Raw genomic sequence first — 21,731 nt, forward strand, 5'->3', positions numbered from 1 at the left:
CAGCTTTGGTGAGGCCACAGCTGAAGTACTGCATCCAGTTTTGGACTCCACAATTCAAAAAGGATGTGGAGAAGCTTGAGAGGGTGCAGAGGAGAGCCATGCATATGATCAGAGGTCAGGAAAGCAGACCTTATGAAGAGAGGCTGAGAGCCATGGGACTCTTCAGCCTGGAAAAGCGCAGGCTCAGGGGTGATCTGGTGACCACCTATAAGTTTATCAGGGGTGCTTATCAGGATCTGGGGGAACATCTATTTGTTACACAAATTGCCAATTGCTCAAATCACAAGTGAGACTTTATAAAGGGGGATAAGGCAAGGTGCCACATTTATTGATTACGTGAGTTAGACATAGAGGTTTGGGCACACCATTTATACAAACACAAATCATCATACACATCATTACACACAGGCATACACATACACAAAACAACTATTTTATCCACACATACACTAGATATAGTTACCAGCAATAGTGCTTAATATCAGCCCAGGGTGGCCAACCCTGGCTTATTGAGTAGATGATGATGATTTGAAGATAGCAGATTTAAAGATAACAGCTGGAGCGGGGTGAACAGATGCATCTGTGCTCCAATGAAACAGCAGGAGAGAAAAAGACTCACCCAACTTGGCCGTTTCAAAGTGTTCTTTTATAGGGATTCGCATCCTTTGTTTCAGTGCTTTGAGGTTTTTCCATACCCAGCTTCTGTTTTTGCAGTTGCTCTTCTTCTGTCTTCAGCTTATTTTAGCTTTGGAGTGTTCATGTTGCCTGTCTGGTAGAATTTCTTCTTCTGTTATGTTCTTTGTGCCCTCGAGCTTCAAAGGGATTCTTCAACCATTTGTTAGTTAGTTATTGGGTGGTAACTTATATTTGGTGTCTTGTTGCTTACATAAACAGTTAAATCTTCTTCTCCCATCTCTATGCCATTCTCTCACCATTTACCCTTTTACACACACTCGTACATAAAGGCTATGCAGAGTTCATTCACTTATGTCAAGCAGAAGGATACAAAATGGAGTTTTCATGTTGCTTATAGGACAAGACTAACATGGTTATATTTACTTTTATTACATTCTATGTTAACATTATCTACAATAGTTCAGTTCATGATACATGTTCACCAGAGTGCCCCAAGGGATAACAAGGTTGAATGGTCACAAACTCCTCCATGACTGTTTCAGGATGAACATAAGGAAGAACTTCTTTACTGTCTGAGCCCCCAAGGTTTGGAATAGATTGCCACCAGAGGTAGCTCAAGCACCTACTCTGAACACCTTCAAAAGACATCTGGATGTTTCTCTTTCTAGGATCCTATGATCCCTGCTGACTTCCTGCCCCTGGGGCAGGAGGCTGGACTCAATGATCTTCTGAGGTCCCTTCCAGCCCCAATGTCTATGAAATCTATGAAATAGTGGTCTCCCTTAGTCAGCTGAACCAAGGGAACCCCAATGCATAATCTAGACCCTCTCCCAAGAAGTCTCCCATGCTAGGTACAGAGGAGAACTTTATTGGTTACAAGGAGTAGGTTTGGAATAGGGTACAGGGTAGTGCAATGTCAGAGAAATCTCTTACAGCAAACAGTGGCATGGTAGCCTTTGATTATGCATCTGTATTACTGCAAGCTATATATCTAGTTAGATCTCAGGTAGCTTACTCACAAGTATCATCCAGAGGCAGGTGGAGATTTCTTCTGGAGGCAAGTAGTTCATTGACCATGAGGTTTCAAGAGAGAGAGCAAGTTTCAGATGGTCCAGCTTCTCTGAGAGTTTTCATTATGGCTGCTGCTCCTCCTCCTGGGCAGTCTTTAAGTTATATAGACCTTATGACCTCATTTACCTCATCCAATGAAGGCCAGAAGTTGTTGGCTGCCAGCCAACCAATTTGAAATGCATCACTGGTTGCCAGGTAGACTGGCAGGGTCTCTAGACCTCTCCCAGTCATGATGATATCACTTAAGACAATAGGAGTTTAAGCCCCCACCCAGGTGTGTTAGGCCAGTCATATAGGCAGAGGGAGCTTGTTTCCCCCTCTCTCAGAAATGTATCCAGCTCAGGTTATAACCCAGGATTACCTGAAGCCAATGGGGTCCAGGGTGTCTGCTGTCCAGTGACCATGGTAACCAAATTGTGAGATAGGTCATCAGCCTGATAACAGAGTTTGGGGAGAGACAGAGATGGCATTCTGCCACAGGAGGCACTGGCTGCTGCAGGTGCTGCTGGACCTCCTCCCAGGCCCACTGAGGAGGCATGGGGTCACTGGCAGCCACCAGGGGGCAGGTGTGGCTGAAGCTGGAGGCTGGGTGACAGGCAGCTGCCAGAAGCAGGCCAGGGCTAGGTCCAGAGCTGGGACTGGAGGCTGGGTGGTGGCCAGCTGCCAGGGGGCAGGCAGAGCTAGAGGTTGGGTAGTGGACACCACAAAGGTGACCACCAGGGCCATGATGGTGTACAGCACCTGGCAGTTCTCCTCCATTGGCTCCCCTGCCTGGGCCACCATGGCAGCCTGCTGCTTCTGGGCCTCTATCATCCTCTCAAGGAGGGTAAGGTGCTTCTCCTCATTGGTGAGGAGCTGGTCCCTGAAGGCATGGTCTTACTGGTCCCTATCCCACTCCCATGCCACATCCTCGACACCCTGACCTTCACTACAGTGACCAGCCAGTCCAGCAACAGGGTTTTGTTGTGGGTGCTCTGCTGGTGGAGGTGATGTATGCTGAGGACTCCAGCTGATGGAGGTGACATCCTTGCCAGAGCATCCCCACAGGTAGCTGTTGGTTCTCTCCCATGTGCAGTTGCTGGACCTGCAGAGCAAGGAGAGAGAGGCTTTTTGAGGGTTTGCAACATTTCAGAGTTAACATGCACTGTACCAAGAGACTGTGCACTAGGGCTGTGGAAAACAGCACTGTTTCATTTAGACTTCCATTTTGCCATTTCAACAGGACAGTGTTTCATTTTGAACTTTGTTTCATTTCAAAGCACTGTTCCATTTCATTTTGTCAAAACTGTTTCACTGTTTCAACACTGTTTCTATGTTTTGCCCATAGGATATAATTGGGAAGCATGAAACTGCCTATAATTTTGTCATTTTCTGGCAGATTTGGATTACAAAAGCAGACATGGTACCCCCTTATGAGCGCAGCAGGCCTGCAAAGTTTCAAGGAGATAGGTGCAAGGAATTTCTGGGAAACTACACTTTAAAGTCTTGAAAACTAAACTCATGTCACACGTGCATGTTAAGCCATAGTGGGGTGAAAACTGCCAGCATGGTAGCCCCTGCAGGCTCCATAAAGCCTGCCAGTTTCAAGGAGATAGGTGCAGAGGTTTCTGGGAAACTGCCCTCAAGCTGTTGATAAGCAAAACTCGTGACATGTGCGACTTTTTGTGTGTGTTAAGGCACGCCCTCACTGGCACTGGTGCTGGTACTCGACATGGTAGTGTGCCCCAATGAGGCCTCCTCCATCCCTACAGCCTCATCTCAGTCCACCACTTAAAATAACAACAGGCAATAATAACTTAGTAAGCAGCACAGTAGCACCAGCAGCATTTTAGGCAGCCAAACTGTCACAGAGCCTTTCTTTCCTCTCCTGCAGAAGCTTCTTCTTCAGCAGCTGGCAGAGAACGCCCTCTGCCAGCCCCAGCCCTGGGGCTTAGATATGCCCAGGGCCCTTCCTCTTTCTGGTCAGCTGACTGGGGACAGCTGCTAGTGGTGATGGTCTAAGGACATGGCACTGGCAGACAAGGTTCTTTGGGTCAATCTTGTATCTTTTAGTAGACCAACTGAATAGTTAGAGAAATATATCTTAGCAAGCTTTTGGGTTTAAAAACCCTTCATCAGGCTGAGAAAGCACCTGCAGTTGGTGTGTGTGCTGTTCCTGGATGGAAGGAATTGTAAAGATGTCAGAGGCTGGCATGCAATGCAGGCAAGAAAGCCAGTCAGCAAAAATGGAAATGGAGGTGTCAGGGGGTGACGGACAGGCTGGGGTGGAGGGGGGATGTAGCAGCTCAGGTAAAAGTGGAGAAGTACCTGGAGAGTCAGATGGTTGGCACATTGTAGTGTGTCAGAATTCCAACGTCTATATTGTGTCCATGAGTTTCTGTACCTAGGAGGTTCATCAAGTGCAGTTCATAGGCTCGTCTATGAAAAGTGGTTTGTAAATTCAAACAAACACTGAACCTCTCTAACCTCATTACCAGAATCCAACTTCCTATAGCCAAAACACACTGAATGGATCCAGGCCATGCCATGACAAGACACACTAAACCTGCCAACAATATCTCTAGTATGCAGATGTCTTCACAATACAATACATATCTGGAAAATACATGGAGACACCAAGCAACAACTGTACATCAGAATGGGCACACAACAAAAATCTATCAAATACAAGAACAGAACACCACCTGTCTCCAGTCTCTCAGGCCTGATCCTCAAAGGGAATTTACAAGTCACTTTTCCATCCAGGAACAACACACACACAAACTGCAGGTGCTTCCTCAGCCTGACAAAGGATTTTTCAACCTGAAAGCTGGCATCCCAGGCAGCTAAGCTAAGCTCACCTGGAGCCTCACAACTCCACTGCAAACAGCAAGCCTCAGGCCTGTCAAAGACATGATGGGTCTGGGCTTTCCACAGCTGAACACCCTCTCACTTGGAAAACTAGTTGGTAGATAAGACAGGTGTTCCCAGGCAACCATGGCCACATCTGGAGGTGGCTTGCCCAGTAGGCCAAGGGGTTGCACCACAGTGGCTCCACATCCTCAGCAAGATAGGCAGCCAAGGGCATAGCTTCCTGCTTGATGTGGGGTCTGGTGCCTCTGGACCCCACCATGGAAGTCATGCCCTTGGCCCACATTGACAGCGCCTGTGGTGGAGGAGAAGACTGGCTGGTGGATGGCATACCAGCATGGGAAACTGGACCCCCTCTTCCACGTCCCCCCACCTCCACTATTCTGCCTCCCTGACTCTCTACCATCACCTCTGTCCACTGCTTCAGGCTTTGGGTGCCACATATGCTTCCCTTTACCCTTGGATCACACATGGCTTTCAGCACATGGACCATACTGGACCGCAAGGGATCAAGCCATTTCCTGATGCTCTCCTTCAGCCGCCTCACCAGTGCCTACACATCTGGTGACAAAAGCTTGCCCCAGCCAGGAACATTGATCCCCTGGAACTTTTCCATTTGGTTCTGAAGTTCCCTCACTACAGGGATCACTTGGCTAAGGAGAGCATCGCCAGCTCTGAGGGTCTTGTTGACCTAGAGGAAGGGCCTGAGGACCACCAAGATCTGGGAGATGGTATTCCACTTGTCTCTGTTAAGGGGGCTGGTGATCCCAATCTCCCTGAGCATGGCCATCTTATGGATGGCCTTCTGTTGCTCCACCAGCCTCTTGAGCATCAGGTATGTGCAGTTCAACCAAGTCTCCACGTCCTGCATGAGTCTGTGCTGTGGGATGTTCAACTCTGCCTTTTTGTCCCACAGCATCTTGCCTGCCTTGATGCTCCAATGGAAATAGCCTGCCACCTTCCTGCATTTGGAAATGAGCTTGCTGGTGGTGCTGGCTCCATCACCGCCAGCCCTGTCCCCCACCAAGCCATCCCTGAGAATAAGGTGGAACTTGTGTGCCACACAGCGGATGCCAACAAAGTTGGCCTTATGGACAGCCTTGATCACATTGGCCACATTGTCAGTGACCATGAACCTATGGGTAAGGTTGCCCTGCCCAACAAACCACCCCTGCACCAAGTGGTTCATGATCCCCATGATCTCTGTTGCCATGTGGGACTCATCCATCACCTTGGATTGAAGGAGAGCCCACCAACAGCGGGACTGGTTGCACCAATGTCCTGTGAGGGAGAGGTATGCATGATCTCTACCCTGGCTGCTCCAGAAGTCTGAGGTGAAGTGTAAGGCCACCTGCCTTATGCAGTTCCTCCCTCAAGTACTCCCTGCATGCCTCATACAGGAAGGGCACCACCATCCTGCTGAAGATGGTGCATGTGGGCACTTGATATGATGGAGCCATGAGCTCCATGAGTCACCTGAACCCTGGCCGCTCAACTAAGGAGAAGGGCTGACCATCCATAGAAAGCATCTCCCCAGTGGTTTTGGGTGATGCTGCCCTTTCCCCCTCCTCAGCAGGCAGAGGCACAGCAACAGGAGGAGTGGACTCAGCTGAGCCTCTTGCCTCCACACCCTCTACCTCAGCCTCCTCTGAAGTGCCTTCTGGGGAAGGAGACCTGGCTCTAGGGGAAGCTTGAGCACAAACTCAGATGACCCCCACTCCTTCACCAGAATTTCCCTGCTATGGCACTCAACTCCAGCTCCAGCTCTTCCTCTGGCACTGGAAGACTCAGGGTGAGAACTGAAATGAGGGTGGAGGAGACTGTCATGCTGGTGCTGCTATTTGTTGTCATGGTGGTAGTGGGAAAGAGTTATGGCTGGTGCTCTTGGAGGGGATGGAGACTCAGGCACAGGCAGTGCCACTGTCACTGCTCCCCCTCTTCTTGCTGCCTGTAAAACTAGTGGAAGCCTCATGCCTTCTTGTTGTAGCAAAAAGGCTGCATCTCAGTTTGGAGGGCAGAACTTGCAGCTCTCCTTTTATCCCCTCTTCCACTCTTCCCTGAAGGCTTGCAGCTGCCTTTCCAGTACATTTCATGGTGTGTTTCATAGTGTCTTGTCTTTTCCTTTTTGTGCTGGAAAATCTGTGTCTTCTTCTGTAATGTTTTCTGATTTATGTAATATATGTAGATAAGATAATTGTATGTGTATTTATGTAATGTATGTATGTATTTGTGTAATAAATAAAATAAATATATATATATATATTATATGTATGTATGTATGTATGTATGTATGTATGTATGTGTTCCTATATAAATTCTATATTATAATATGCAATATATGCTGTGTTTCCCTGCACAGTGAATGGAATGCACACTGTGAGAGAAAGCACAGATTTGAAAAGAATCAAGATAGACTAAACAAAAAGAGGATTTTGGGGAAGGTGTAAATTAAAAGGAATCAATGAATATAATAATAAAATAAAAGGGTATAGAAAGCAAAAAATAATGATGAATCCCACTTGCTAAGCTAGCAAGTAGGAAATTGCTAGCTTAGGAAAAGGAGCACATTTGTGGGGGGGCCAGCAGGGGAGATCATGCTCAAGGGCAAACAGCATGGATTCATCAAAGGCAGGTCCTGCCTGACAAACCTGATTGCCTTTTATGACCAAGTAATGAAATCCTTGGATTATGGTGTCGCCGTGGACGTAGTCTTTCTAGACTTTAAGGAGGCCTTTGACACTGTAACTCACCCCATCCTCATCAATAAATTAAGTGACTGTGGCATTGATGCCTGCACAGTTGGATGGGAAAAAAATTGTCTGATGGGGCGCACCCAGAGTAGTGGTGGACGGGTTGTACTCAACCTGGTGAGATGTGAGCAGTGGGGTATTCCAGGGCTCAGTCCTCGGGCCCGCACTGTTTAACATCTTCATCAGTGACTTGGACAAGGGGGTGGAAAGCACGCTGTCCAAGTTTACTGATGACACTAAGATGTGGGGTAAGGTGGACACACTTGAATGGAGAGAGAGGCTGCAACTACATTTAGACAGACTACAAATTGGGCAGATGAGAATAGAATGGGGTTCAACGTAGACAAATGCAGGGTGCTACACCTTGGGAGAAGGAATCCACAGCATACATACAGGCTGGGGAGTTCCCCTCTTTAAAGCACAGAGGCGGAAAGGGATCTCAGAGTCATTATTGACTCCAAGATGAACATGAGCTGCCAATGCCAGACCGCAGCCAGCAAGGCCAGCCATACCTTGTCATGCATCCAAAGGTGCATCTCAAGCCAGTCCAGAGAGGTGATACTCCCTGTAGCAGGGCACTAAGGTGCCTGCTACTCATAGAGCAGAGATAGTTACCCAGGTGCAGGTTGCTAGGGGCAACCAGATTGAGCTAGTGACCCACACCTGCCAACGGTCTGCTGACCGGAAGGCACAGGGTCTGGCTCACTTTTAAACCCCAGGGCTGAGGCCAGGCAGGGGGTTCCCTGCCAGCAGCCAAGGGGGAAGGAGCTCTCCCGAGGCAAGTGAAGGAGGAGAGGCCTGACTGCAGGTACAGTCTTTGATGCTGTTGTGGGATGGATTATTCCCTGGTGTGGCTTGCATGTTGTTATAGCTGGGCGGCTTGAGTTTACGTTATAGCCCAGGGGCTTGTGTTTTGTTTGCTATTTATTGGCCCAGAGGTTTGGGTGAGGCTATTAGGGGACGGAGGAGGCCTCATTTTTGGGGACCTGCTGCGGAGAGCCCAAATGCCAGTAAAGGCACAGTTTGGGACAAAACAAACCCCGGTACTCGAGGGATGATTGTAAAAAGCTGGAAAGGCCTGGTGCACCTGGGTATATTTTTGTTTTTGTTTGGACTGCTGGTGTCATGCCCTGGTTTTGAATTTGTGACCCCCTTATAGATTCATAGATTCATAGATGTTAGGGTCGGAAGGGACCTCAATATATCATCGAGTCCGACCCCCTGCATAAGCAGGAAAGAGTGCTGGGTCTAGATGACCCCAGCTAGATACTCATCTAACCTCCTCTTGAAGACCCCCAGGGTAGGGGAGAGCACCACCTCCCTTGGGAGCCCGTTCCAGACCTTGGTCACTCGAACTGTGAAGAAGTTCTTCCTTATGTCCAATCTAAATCTGCTCTCTGCTAGCTTGTGGCCATTGTTTCTTGTAACCCCCAGGGGCGCCTTGGTGAATAAATACTCATCAATTCCCTTCTGTGCCCCCGTTATGAACTTAAAGGCAGCCACAAGTTCGCCTCTCAACCTTCTCTTGCGGAGGCTGAAAAGGTCCAGTTTCTCTAGTCTCTCCTCGTAGGGCTTGGTCTGCAGGCCCTTGACCATACAAGTTGCCCTTCTCTGGACCCTCTCCAGGTTATCCGCATCCTTCTTGAAGTGTGGTGCCCAGAATTGCACGCAGTACTCCAACTGCGGTCTAACAAGCGCCCTATAGAGGGGAAGTATCACCTCCCTGGACCTATTCGTCATGCATCTGCTGATGCACAATAAAGTGCCATTGGCTTTTCTGATGGCTTCGTCACACTGCCGGCTCATGTTCATCTTGGAGTCCACTAGGACTCCAAGATCCCTTTCCACCTCTGTGCCACCCAGCAGGTCATTCCCTAGGCTGTAGGTGTGCTGGACATCTTTCCTCCCTAGGTGCAGCACTTTGCATTTCTCCTTGTTGAATTGCATTCTGTTGTTTTCTGCCCACTTGTCCAACCTATCCAGGTCTGCCTGCAGCTGTTCCCTGCCCTCCGGCGTGTCCACTTCTCCCCATAGCTTTGTGTCATCTGCAAACTTGGACAGAGTACATTTGACTCCCTCGTCCAAGTCACTGATGAAGACATTAAAGAGTATCGATCCAAGGACCGAGCCCTGCGGGACCCCACTGCCCACAACCTTCCAGGTCGAGACCGACCCATCCACCACGACTCTCTGGGTGCGACCCTCCAGCCAATTCGCCACCCACCGGACTGTGTAGTCATCCAAGTCACAGCCTCTTAACTTGTTCACCAGTATGGGGTGGGATACCGTATCGAAGGCCTTCCTGAAGTCTAAGTATACGACATCCACCCCTCCTCCTGTGTCCAGGCGTTTCGTAACCTGGTCATAGAAAGAGACTAGATTGGTCAGGCACGATCTGCCCGCCACAAACCCGTGCTGGTTTCCCCTCAGCATAATTTGCCCTGCCGGGCTCTCACAAATGTGAGCCTTGATAATTTTTTCAAAGACTTTACTAAGGATGGAGGTGAGACTGACTGGCCTATAGTTGCCCGGGTCCTCCTTCCTCCCCTTTTTGAAAATGGGGACCACGTTAGCCCTTTTCCAGTCCTCCGGGACTTGGCCCGTGCGCCACGAGCGTTCGAATATTCCCGCCAGTGGCTCTGCAATGATGTCGGCCAGTGCCTTCAGCACCCTCGGATGGAGCCCATCCGGGCCTGCCAACTTAAAGGCATCCAGTTCTTCCAAGTGACTCTGCACCACCTCAGGATCTACGTATGGAAGTCTGGCGCCTTGCTGCTGCCTCTCTACAACCCCAGTGAGAGACTTGTCGTGCCCCTCACTTAGGAACACTTAGGAACACTGCCCTCTTAGGAACACGTGCCCCTCACTTAGGAACACTGAGGCAAAGAACTCATTGAGGAGTTCAGCCTTGTCCCCCCTATCTGTCACCAATTGTTTCTGCCCATTTAGCAGGGGTCCTATTCCTCCCTGGGCCTTCCTTTTACTCCCAATATATCTAAAAAACAATTTCTTGTTGTCTTTTACTTGGGTTGCCATCCTCAGCTCCATGGTACCTTTGGCCCGTCTAACTGCCTCCCTACAAGCACGAGCAGAGGAGGTATATTCATCTTTAGTGATCTCACCTTGTTTCCACTTTTTATGTGCTCCCCTTCTGGCCCTTAGGCTGCCCTGGATTTCTCTGGTCAGCCATGGAAGCCTCCTGGCCCCTTTCCCTCTTTTGCCTCGCTTGGGGATCGTCTTGCTTTGTGCCTGAAGGATCGTGTCCTTAAGGCACAGCCACCCTTCTTGGGCTCCCATCCCTTCAAAACTCCTACTCTGCAGTGCATCCTTGACTAAGCCCCCTTGCTGTGGGACTGGTGCCCATGCCTCTGGGTCGGGGAGTGCCATGCTCCAAAAGGGAGCAGGAAAGGGGGCCACGATCCTCCAGGCACTGGAAGGAAAAGCTAGACCCTCAGAGTTGAACCCTGGTTGGTGGGTTTGGACAGGGAGGCCTAGCTAGAGGAAAAAAGGGGTCCGGCCATCCTAGGAGAGACCCCAACATACCCAGTATAATAGGCAGTCTCCCGCTCGCATAATAATTTCCATCAAGACGTGGCAGGAGAGATTAGGGCAGGACAGAAGGATTCCAAGAGGGCTCCAAGGGCACCCCACGCAACATGCGGATGACCAGGAAGATGGCACTGGGGAGGGTGACCTGTTACGCTCCCCCTCTATGCGACTTTGGTCAGGCCGCAGTTGGAGTACTGCGTCCAGTCATGGGCGCTGCACTTCAAAAGGGATGTGGCCAGCCTGGAGCGGGTTCAGAGGAGGGCCACCTGCTTGGTGAGAGGGCAGCAGGACAGGCCCTATGAGAAGAGACTGAGAGACCTGAACCTGTTCAGCCTCAGATAGAGGAGGCTGAGGGGGGACCTGGTGACTGCCTACAAACTTATTGGGGAGATCAACAGGAAACAAGTAGAGCCCTTTTCTCCCCAGCACCACCTGGGGTGATGAGGAACAGTGGTAATAAGCTGATGGAGAATAGGTTTAAGTTAGAGATCAGAAGGCAATATTTTACAGTTAGGGCGGCCAAAATCTGGAACCAACTTCCCAAGGAAGTGGTCCTCACCCCTACCTTGGGCAAATTCAAGAGGAGGTTGGATGATCACCTGTCTGGGGTCTTGTGAACCCAGCATTCATTCCTGCCTGTGGCAGGGGGTCAGGCTAGATGATCTGTTCAGGTCCCTCCTGACCCTAGCTACTGTGAAACTATGAAATTAATGCTAGCCTTTGTTGTCTGACATTGCTGAGCTGCTGGAAAACTGACCCCAAGGTAGAAAGCAGCTCAGTTCAAACAATGCTGCTTTTTATGCTGTTTTTCCATCTCTCCACCAGAGCACTGGGATTGGAAGGAACCTCAGGGAGGATCACAGTCACTGGCCAGCTACACAGTCAATATCAGAGCAGTCCTTCCCCCTCTCCTTACTTTCTGTTTCCCTGCAGGCAAGCCCAGCTTCAGCATCAAAACTCAAAATGTTTCAAAACTTTGGAAACCTTTCAACTGCCCTCGTTTCATTTTGAGGCTGTTTTGAAGCCCTTTTTTTCAATTTCATATTTTTGAGCTCGAAACAAGTCAAAACAGCATCAAAACAAATCAGCCAGTGAAATTTCATACATCACTATTAAATAGGTTTTCTTATGTGAATGATTTCTGACTCAGTGTCATGAAAGAAGTTCAGGGAATATGAGCTTGACCTATTTAGGTCAGGGGTGTCATTCATTTTGGATTTGAAATGCTCATTTGGCTACTCCTGGGTGGTTAGCAACATTCAGTTTTTATAAGCTGTTCCTTAGGTGTGACCTGAACAGTAACTTACTTTTTTTGTTTCTAAGCATAGATGTAAAAGCCTTTTTATCCTATATCTGGCTTCTCCTTGCTTCAGCCTATAATAAGGCTAGTTGAATGGAGAGCTCTCTCACATTTCAACAACAAATCATTGTCATTTTCCCAAACAAATTCCTTGTAGCACATTTTCCTTTAAAAAGAGTGCACTGAAAACACTTGATGTAAACTCGGCTCACTTACAAAAGGTGCTTTACTATGTTGTATAATGTTGCACTGAAGAACATTATTAGCTAAAAGCAGATTACCTTGATTTAAAAAAAAAAAAAATTATGTGAAGGGATTGACATTCAAGAACTTCTTAATAATAATACAGTTCCTGGGTTTTGTTTATAATAGTGATATACTTATAAAAAAGAAGCACATCCTTGGAAGAGGCAAGGCTTTTTTAGAGTAGTATCTTTTATTAGACCAAATGTATAATTGGAATAAAGCTAGACAAGCTTCTAAATGTAAGACATTCATCAGGTCTCTGATCACAGGAAACTAGCTGAAAGTAAAGCGATGTTTTGTTTTGTTTTGTTTTTTAATTTTCCCCTCCCCCACCCACACATCTGTAGGCACCCACAATGAACAGAGGAAAAGAAGCTGATTATTAGCAGATCAGGGCCTTCTAAAAGAGAGGAGAGTCATTCTTGCCCATCTTGTGTGGAAAAAATTCAGGAGTTGGATAAAATATAGTGTGCCATAAACCCAATATCATTGTTTAGTCCTTGGTTCTTAGTGTCCAGACATCTTATGAATTTTTGTTCCCAAGTTTGCCTTTTAAAGGTGTTGGGTAGATTTCCCTTGAGCTTGAGGATAAGTAGGTCATAGAGGGAGTGGTTGTTCTGTAAGAAACGTGCTCCTAGTGGGGGTGGGGGTGTGTTTCAATCCTTTTAATATTTTTTTTCCTGTGAGTTCATTCTGGTATATAGTTTCTGTTTAGTTTTATCCATGTAGTTGCCAGGAAGGCACTTGGTACATTGGATCAGATATATCACATTTTTGGAAATCATGTAGGAACCATGAATTCTGATTTTGTTTTTCTTTTTATGGGGGATGTTGACCGTAGTGGCAGTGGAGATGCACTGACACATTAAGCATTTGTTGCCAAGGCAAAGCTGTGTTCCACTTGAGGTCTGTTGGGCAGTGGAGAGTTTGCTTCTGATGATGAGTTAGGTAAGGTCATGGAGCTGTTTGAAAGCCAGGAGTAGAAGGGCTGGGAATACATCTCTCAAGGTCTGATCTTTGTCAAGGCTGCAGTTGTTTGGTGATTCTCCTGATCAGTGCCAGCGTGGGGTGGTAGGTGACAACTAGGGGTGTGTGGTTGCAGGGGCTTGGGTTTTTTTGGGGGGGGGGGAGGGGGCGTATAGTAGCAGGTTACTGCAGGGTATTTGGATAGCACTTACAAATGTATGGGCCTTTCAAATGTGTGGGATACTACTTGAGTATCCTTGTTGAATAAAGGCAGATTTTTGGCTAGTCAGGTAGACATCCTGAGTATTTTCTTGAAACTTTTCTCTGACTCCTCTTCCATGTTTGTCAATTCTATTTTGTTTCACTGGTACTCGGCAGGTATTTAAATGATCTAATTTGACATTTGTCAGACAGAAAAAACATTTTTAAAACATCTGTTATGCAACTGGTAATATTTTTTCACTGTGTAACATTTTCATTATTCTCCCAAGTGTTCTGTGTTAAGTGAATATTATAGGAAAAATAGAAGTGGAAAAGTTAAAATTCTCCAATACATTTTTCAAGTGTTATAGTATGGGGCCAAAGTTGCGTAAATTGTCTTCAGACTGCTTTCTCCCCAGAAATAATAGTTCTTTTCTTCTTTCTGTATTTTTAACATAACCCTTAACTGTTATCATTAGAAAACAACATTTCTGTTGATAATATTCTGCTATTTATTAGGGATTTCGATCACCGTCTCCAATTCAATTCAGCCAAATCTAAATCTGAAGACTCAATACAGAATCAGAGAATCAGTGATTTGGACACAGACATAGCTTTAAGTTTTTTCTACATACCTCAAGGTACTAGTGCAGCTCGTGAATGCTGCAATTGTGGGGCACATGGAACATCCCACAGGAGTGTGGGGGCTGGCCCTCCACGTGCTTGGTGGTGAACCCAGAAGTACTTCAGTCCACTTCCAGGTCTACTGGGGAGCACACTGCCCCCCCCCACCTCAACAATAAGCTGCAAGGGGGCCCCGGGTGCCCACCCTAGACCCAGGAGGCACCAGTCACCAAGCTAGAGGGCATGGGTGGGGGCCTCTGCACGCTCCCCAGCACAGCTGGAAGTGGACCAGAAGTGCTTCTGGTCCACTTCTGGGTCTGCTGCCAAGCACGCTGGGAAGTCCCCCATGCTCCTGTGGGACACACCATGCACTCTAGCTTATGCCAATGCAGCAAGTTGCATTGCAATAGGTAGCAGAGGGAAGAGCTCTGGCAAGGTTAAGCCAAAGATACTGTAGTCCAGGAGCAGGCAATTATTTTGGCTGGAGGGCCACTTAACAAGTTTTGGCGAGCTGTTGAGGGCTGTCAGAGTGGCCCTGCTCCTTGACAGATGCCCTGCCACATGGTTGCCATCTTGGAAATGGAAATCCTGCCCCCTAACCCATGACATTTGCCACCAGAAATCCCTCCCCTTGCCCACAGAAATACTCCTTTTGGCAATGGAGTTTGCTGTTTTGGAACTGGAAAAAAATTATATTCCAAACCAAATTATATTCTAAAAATAAAACATCTACAACATACATTAATTTGATTTTTTTTTTTTAATTGTTGTCCTGATTTACATGTCCCACAGTGCTCAGTTCCCAGCTGCATGGCCAGAGCCACAGAACACAACAGGAGCCAGCCTGACCCCTGTGCTTTCTAGCTGGATACTGCTGTGCAGTGTAGTCGCAGCCACACAGTCAGGAACCACAAGCCTGTCCTGGCTTGCATCACAGGTTTCCTGGCTGCAGGCACAGCAGGAGTCAGCTGGGAACCATGGGGGCTGTGCTGGCTCCTGCAGTCCCAGCCACGCAGCCAGGAACTTTTATGGTGCTGGTTGGGCTGGGCTGGTTCCTGCTGCATCGGTGATTCTGTCCCCTCCTCCCCCGCACCCGCCTGTTTTTATCCGAGTTTGCACTTTTGGTTTGAAGGAGAACAGGGGAACAGCCCCATGGTCACCAGGCCAGAAGCCTCTGCTAGGCAGAAGCATCTGGTTGGTGGCTAGGGTTGGGGAAGCTGGGGGTAGGGTGGGGCTGGGCAGGCCTTGCTGCTGCCACCACTGGGTCCTGCCATTGGCTTCTTCTGCCACTGGCACCTCAGCAACTTTTAGACAGACAGCCACTGGCAGGTAATCATTTTCTAAATTTTAGAGGGGTCTCAGAGGCCAGATAAAATGGCCTGGTGGGCTGGATGTGGCCTGTAGGCTGTATTTTGCCTGTTCATCAGGAAAAGAGGCCACTGAAGGTGGTGGATGAAGGCACTGCAGGTAAATCCTGTGTGGGCTATGGCAAGGTCTATGAACTATAGGCACACTACAGCAAGGGCCAGAGAGACTGTAAAGAGGGCTTGGGAACCCAGTGATAGTGGTCTCCTCACTGGGAAAAGGGGTTTCTGGACTGTCAGTCTGGGTGTCTAAAGGCAGTCTCCCAAATATATGATTGGTAACATCAAGACATAGTGGGCAATGTGAGAGAGTGTGCCAGATAGATGGAAATGGACCAGGACAGGACACCAGGGGGATTACAGACACCCCAGGCCTTGCTATAATGAACAACAAGCATAAAGCATGATTTTACCCAATTATTTCTGGAAATCTTCCAGCACAAATCTTTTTCTCACCTACTGGACTCTCCCCTTCTTCCAAGTGGCAATTGGTGAGATGGATCTATTTAGCCATGCAAGTCAGATGAATCTCTATATCTTTAGGTATCCAGCCTATTACATTGGCAGCAGCAATGCATAGGGGATGCACAGGGGTGCATGTGTACCCCCCCCCCCCCCCCGAGAGCTCTGGTACACCCCTTGTCAGGCCGTGCTCCCTGTTTAGGCAATGGGCAGGGGGGCAGGTGGGAGCACCAGTGCCCTGAGCACCGGCTGGGGAGCAGGGCCACCAGAAAAAGTGGCTGCATCACTTCTGGAAGTGGCTGTGGGACTTTTGGAAGTGGCGTGGCCACTTTTTGAAGAGTGAGATCAGCCACAGGGGGTACTTCTCCTCCCTCAGCCAGTGAGATCAGCTGCCAGGAGACCACCCCCCCAGTCAGTGAGATTGGCTGTGGGGGTCCTTCCCCACCCCCCCTGGTTGCTGACTAGTGACAGGGGGCACATACCCTCCCTGATTCAAGAGGCACTAGTCATCCATGTACCTTGGTCATTTTTCATTTCAGGGCATGAACTGTTCATTGCCAAGTTCCTTCCTCTGAGTCATGACTCACTGGCTACTGCTAGAGGGCATTGACTTTGAATCTGAGATGGCAAACTATGTTTCCATATTTCTAAATGCTATTTATGCTGTTAATGGCAAATTTATTTTAAATGTAATTACAAAATGAAGGTACAAATTAATGCAAACTACATTTTGTAAGGCCACTAAATCTTCATGAAGATGCTCAGTCTGTCTGTGGAGAGCAGTGACTCATCAAGAAAATAAATATAAAGCTTTAAGACCTGATGAGATTTTAAAGTCTCTCATGGAACCCTGAATGAGAAAGCAAAAGGGATTCTCACTGAAGTGGTCCTTTCATCTCAGTATTGGCATCTTTCTATAACACTGCACACATTTGCTTTTCCATCTTGATATCACATGTTTAATCAATCTGCAGTAGTTTATCCATCAAAAGTGATAATTCTGGCAAACTTATTTTTGCTTACTTTTGGCTTCAAGAAAATTAAATATGTTCTTACAGCAGTTCTCAGTAGTCCTGAAGAGATTGATTTCCCCCCCCCCCCCCCCGTTTTTTGTTTTTTCCCCTAACAATAAATATATATGCTTTTGTGGGGCATAGATACAAATATAGAAGAAAAAAAAAATCAAGAGTTTGGTGTAGTGTATAATGGAAGTATTTTAAATAGACTGACTTTCATAACTGGTAGCATGCTACCTATGAGAATATCCATTCAATAGGTGACAACACACCAAAGAAACATGATATCATTTAAGTTGGTCTCTCTAGTTTTATTGTTTAGTGCAAGTTTTCTTTAGCAGCTGGATATTGTATTAGTTAATATATTACAAACCCTAGAAGGGAAATATATCCTTGCAAAATCTTGTGTGGCATTATCACAGTTCCAAAGGAAAATGTGAAGCAGAAAGGTAGAGATTTGTCTCTTGTCCCAGTACACCTATATCCAAACTGATATGAAAACCAAAGTTTCTGGTTCCCAGGACTGTATTTGTATTGTTGGACCATGACACTGTTTAATGAATTCTAATAAGGAGCATTGGATGCTGCTGCATCTTATATAACATACCAATGTGCATGGCAAACAGATCTCTGATTACAGGTGGAGCTTTTTCCCCCCCAACCCCCATTTCCTTTCCACCTGCTGTTTCATTACCCACCCCCATCCAGTTCCTGGCTTCAACTATCCACTTCCTGGCTTCATGTTCCTGCTCCCCCCCACCTCATTTTTCACATAAGCCTACCTAGAGCAGAGATAGAAGCCTGTCCTGGCTCACCAGCCCTGTGGTGGCAGTTCACAGCTGTAGCTCTTACTAAGGCCAGCCCTCTGGGCTAGGGACAGGCATTAAAAAAGAATGAGCCTGAATCAATTCAATCTTGGCAAGTTAGTCTAACCTGGCTAGGCTGAATCAGTTTGTAACTGCAGACATCCCAGAAATGTAGGCACCTGCCTGCAGTGGCTCAGACTAGAAGCCAAGGGGTGCTAGAGCAACCCTCCCTTCCCTTCCATAGTGCTCAGCTGAGGGAGGCGTGGCCAGGGCACAGCAGGATGCTCTGATTAGGGATGGGATTTGTCCCCCTTCTGACCAGCCAGGCATATACCTGAAGTCTCTGCTGAGCTTCAGCCAGGCATCACAGGGGAGGGGCCAGCTCTGGAGTCTGTCACATTGCTTCTTAAAATAAAAGAAAAGACATCAGCTCACTTTCTGTCTGCCCTTCCCCTTTTGACTTTTTGGAAGAGGCATTTTGAGACATCTAGTCAATTGATTACAACTATAAATAAAGTTATTCTTCTTGATACTTTGAAGCTTTAAATGGATTAACACAGGAATAACTGTTCAGAATACCATTATTTCTGTGTTTTATCCAAGTTTAAACAAATGCCTAATAGGTAGGGAACTACACTGTGATGCCATTTATTATACTGCATTATCCAGTGCTTTAGTACATCACACAGTTATGATATATGCCAGAATTACCAGAGCAGCTGAAGGTAGATAAATATTTAATTGAATCACTAATGCAAATTGCTTTGGCATGGCTTGGTTGTGGCTTAAAATAAACCACCTCTTGCTAACAGCTGAAATATGGCTTTATAAACTGAAATCCTTGTTAGTGCCCCAACATTTCTAAAACTAGGAGGACTGGACCCTGGAATTCAAATGACTCAGAAAATTCCTCCTAAATTATTGTAAGGACAATATAAAGATTAAAGTTAATAAGAAAATTCAGTGGTGCAGGGTGGTGATCTGGGCTAAAGTAACTGAAAAAATATTTTGTTTGAATTTTATACTGGATGCCTTTCAGGACCTGGTTACACTTTAAACTTATGTATGCTTATGGCACCTAAAATTCTGTGAGCTTTCCATAAAACCAGTGTAAAGGAAAAATAGTTTTAATATTAATGGCAAAGAATAGGTATGTGTGATGGCCAGAAGCAGAGGGGTTACTATCATGAGCAATAAATATATGCTTTTGGAGGCATTCAGGCAATTGTCTAAGCAGTTAAGATTAGCTAATGCAAAGCTTGCAAGTTTGCAACCTACAAGTGGAATTTGTCTGTCACAATTTAACCAAAGTGTTGAATCTAACTGTTTGCACTGATCATGGGACCACTGAGCCCCCAAAATAAGCAGAGCTACAAGATTAGCTGATCTAACAGGTTTTTTTAAAGGTCAAGCCATAACAAGATCTAACCATATAGTTAGCACATTCCAAAGAATCCAGGAATAAGAAACTAAGGGCAGAGTAATGCTAATTTCAAACCTGAAAGTAATGTGGTATAATTTACTTATTGGGTGAACCTAAGTTTGGGCTGTAACCTTTCATGATAATTTCTAACACCTTTTGATCCCATATGGTAACAGCTATAGGGCAAGACTGTGAGTGGCTCAAAAGCCAACAGATTAGCATAAAATAAGGCATAAAGGAACGTGCATGTCAAGTGACCAGTTAGAAGGATGGGACAGAAGGACCATAGCTGTACCAAGCCTGGACCCCAGACTCCCAGTGTGAGTGAGGACCAGATCCTGACCAAGGGACCTTCCCAGTGACTCCTCGAACACAGTTGATTAGGGACGCCTGACTTTGCTAAAACAACTTGGCATGCACCTGGCATAGAGGGACTGCTGATAAGTTGCCAACCCCATGTGGGAACTCTTTGTCATTCTGTCTATCTGTTGTTATCATTCACTATCAGCTCTTTATTACTGTACTTTCTGTTAACTGTTGTATGCTAAGCTATAAATAAATTTGCCTTTACTTCATTCCCGACTCGCCTCCTTGATCCCGAACCCAGCAGCCTAACAGCTGATACGCTCACAGCGCCTAGCCGGCCTGTGACATATGACATACCCAAGTATCCTAGTGGACTCCAAGATGAACATGAGTCATCAGTGTGATGAAGCCATCAGAAAAGCTAATGGCACTTTATCGTGCATCAGCAGATGCATGACGAATAGATCCAAGGAGGTGATACTTCCCCTCTATCGGGCGCTGGTCAGACCGCAGTTGGAATGCTGTGTTCAGTTTTGGGCACCACACTTCAAAAGGGATGTGGATAACCTGGAGAGGGTCCAGAGAAGGGCCACTCGTATGGTTAAGGGCTTGCAGGCCAAGCCCTATAAGGAGAGACTGGGGCACCTGGACCTCTTCAGCCTCCGCAAAAGAAGGTTGAGAGGCAACCTTGTGGCTACCTATAAGTTCATCACGGGGGCACAGAAGGGAATTGGTGAGGTTTTATTCACCAAGGCACCCCCCGGGGGTTACAAGAAATAATAGCCACAAGCTAGCAGAGAGCAGATTTAGACTGGACATTAGGAAGAACTTCTTCACAGTTCGAGTGGCCGAGGTCTGGAACGGGCTCCCAAGGGAGGTGGTGCTCTCCCCTACCCTGGGGGTCTTCAAGAGGAGGTTAGATAAGCATCTAGCTGGGGTCATCTAGACCCAGCACTCTTTTCTGCTTATGCAGGGGGTCGGGCTCGATGATCTATTGAGGTCCCTTCCGACCCTAACGTCTATGAATCTAAGTAATTATTTATTAGAATTATGTCACTAGAAACCAACTCATAACTTACAGATTTTTTTTTTTTAAGTGTGTTCTGTTTCCTCTGGGTTCATGTATTATTGATTGGTTTAGTTGTCATATTCAATAAGGCTTTTCCATAAGGAGAGGAATAACAAGCACTTTTTGTGCCCTGGGCAGTGGTGGTGGCCAGGGCAGCAGCTGGTGCAGCTTGTACAATCTTGTACCACCTCTCAGATGGCACCTGGGATTGGTTCACCACTAGCCCACCCCTAGCTTATGTCATTGTCTGTCAGGTCCTCTTTTCCTCCTTTCCCTTATGAAATTAAGAAAAATAGTGAGTAGAACTAGCTTCAAAAAGTTAATATACAGAACATTGAAATTAAGGTATGGGAAGATGTTGATCCCAATATATTCTCAGTATCTTGATACTCTGAAATCTAAATACTTTTCTTTTTGTCAATCTTTTGTAGTAGTTGACCAGTTTTACTTTTGTGCACATGAAAATTGGAGATAATTTTGATTTTCCTTTAGAATCCCCGCTATAGAATATAGAGGATGGCTAAATACATTAGTATTTTGCAGTGAATTGAAGAAGATGGGGTAGAGACAATAGTCTCACTTTATCCAACATGTCAAATGATTGACAAGGTAAATGTTTACTTTGAAAACTGAACAAATATACTATGCACAGAAATACTTTATCTCCATAGCTGAGACCATCTTCCAGAGTTTCACAAAATATATTCACAACAACTAAATGTAATAGATCTGTTAGACCAGTGAATTGAACTTCCGTACCAGTTCCGTTCCCAAATCAAACTAGGTTGCTGTCTGACAGCATCCCAGTTGCTTTTGCAGCTTCCCCACTAGCTCCCCTTTGCAGAGAACTGCACAGGTAGCAGAAGCCTGTCACACTGACTGCTAACAGGGGTAAGTGGTGGAGGAAAATGGGGGATCAGCCATGCCTGGCTCCCTGTCGCTGTGCCCGCTCTTGGGAGGCATGGGGGTGTCTTGGCTGCTGTGTGGCAACCCACCAAGAGAGCCCCATACCTGCTGAAAGTGGGTGCAGTGACAGGGAAGCAGACACAGACTGGACATGACTGTCATGCTGACTGCTAGCAGGGGAGAAGG

The 21,731-nt window shown here is 46.8% G+C and overlaps 1 long non-coding RNA gene across 1 annotated transcript in view; it reads right to left on the reverse strand.

Moving 5' to 3' along the window:
- Positions 1–307: 307 nt before the first annotated feature.
- LOC132244526 (uncharacterized) overlaps positions 308–21,731 on the reverse strand; it is a 113,114-nt gene continuing 91,690 nt past the window's right edge. Inside the window, exon 3 of the long non-coding RNA XR_009456086.1 lies at positions 308–2,791. This is a non-coding gene — a long non-coding RNA (uncharacterized LOC132244526). The remainder of the gene's footprint in view (positions 2,792–21,731) is intronic.

The sequence above is a fragment of the Alligator mississippiensis genome, chromosome 12 (assembly GCF_030867095.1).
Source record: "Alligator mississippiensis isolate rAllMis1 chromosome 12, rAllMis1, whole genome shotgun sequence".
Classification (NCBI taxonomy): Eukaryota; Metazoa; Chordata; order Crocodylia; family Alligatoridae; genus Alligator; species Alligator mississippiensis.